The sequence below is a fragment of the Delphinus delphis genome, chromosome 6, assembly GCF_949987515.2.
Source record: "Delphinus delphis chromosome 6, mDelDel1.2, whole genome shotgun sequence".
In the NCBI taxonomy this organism is placed as follows: Eukaryota; Metazoa; Chordata; class Mammalia; order Artiodactyla; family Delphinidae; genus Delphinus; species Delphinus delphis.
In genome coordinates, this window is record NC_082688.1 from 61,954,264 (window position 1) to 61,955,678 (window position 1,415).

Consider the following 1,415-nt stretch of genomic DNA (forward strand, 5'->3'; position numbering starts at 1 on the left):
AAAATAAAAATAAAAAAAAAAAAAGAAAGAGAGAGAGAGAAAGTGAGAGTAAGAGAGCCTGAAAACATATCCTGATAATGTAAGAATTAAGAATATGAGGAAGGGTAGCATTTCAAATCATTGGAGAAAATATAGATAAATGAAAGTAACAAAAAAAAATACAAAAAGGAAATACGGATGAACACCTCCAAAATCTTTTAATGGGTAAGTAGACATTATAAAGTAAAAATTACTAGAAATGTCTCTGTAAGAATGTTAAATTCTTGTCAGGCAAAGTGTTAACATCTTTAAAGAGCTTTATAAAAATGAATGTGGCCTTTTCACGAAGATGGCGCCGAAAGCGAAAAAGGAAGTCCCTGCCCCCTCCCAAAGCCGAAGCCAAAGCAAAGGCTTTGAAGGCCAAGAAAGCAGTGTTGAATGGCATACACAGCCACAAAGAAAAGAAGATCCGGACGTCACCCACCTTCCGACGGCCCAAAACACTGCGGCTCAGGAGGCAGCCCAAATATCCTTGGAAGAGCGCCCCAGGAGAAACAATCTTGACCACTATGCCATCATCAAGTTCCCCCTCACCACCGAGTCACCCATGAAGAAAACAGAAGACAAAAACACACTGGTGTTCATTGTGGATGTCAAGGCCAACAAGCACCAGATTAAACAGGCTGTGAAGAAGCTCTATGACATTGACGTGGCTAAGGTCAACACCCTGATCAGCCCCTTGTATGGAGTATGGACTTCTGAGGAAACATCAGCTGTCCTGCCTCTAGAACTTAAGGGGCCTGATGGAGAGAAGAAGGCATATATATGTTCGACTGGCTCCTGACTATGACGCTTTGGATGTTGCCAACAAAATTGGGATCATCTAAACTGAGTCCAGCTGACTAATTCTAAATATAAAAGTTTTCAATATTAAAAAAAAAAATGAATGTGTCAATAATTGATCAAACAATTCACAAAAGAAATGTAGATAGAAAATGAATGTGAGAACTGTTCAAAATCTCTGGTGATTTAAGTGAAACTGAAAACAGTATCTGGCCTTTTTCTCATGATTGAATTGGTGAAATGGAAGAACAAATAAAGAAGGTAGAAAAGGAGGAGTGGGGAAAGAGAAAGAGGGAGGGGAGGAAAAGGAAGGAAGGGAAGAAGGAGGGAAAAAAGGAGAAGGAGAAGAATATATGATGGAAAGGAAGAGGAGAAGAAAGGAAAATTACTACCCAGTGTCAGTCAGGGTATTTTAAAATGAAATGTCCTACAATGTTAAGGGCCGTAGAAAGTGACACAAGATGTCTGGGGCAAAATTTAGCAGCACACACAGTATATTTCATACATATTAATTCCTCTAGGAATTAATGCTACAGAAATCAAGTTTTGTTACAGCACTATGTATGTGGGGAAAAAGTTGTAAGTAATCTAAA

At 38.7% G+C, this 1,415-nt stretch overlaps 1 pseudogene; it reads left to right on the top strand.

Moving 5' to 3' along the window:
• The first annotated feature begins 328 nt into the window (after window positions 1-328).
• On the top strand, window positions 329-903 carry LOC132426659 (large ribosomal subunit protein uL23-like; annotated as a pseudogene).
• The last annotated feature ends 512 nt before the right edge of the window (window positions 904-1,415 follow it).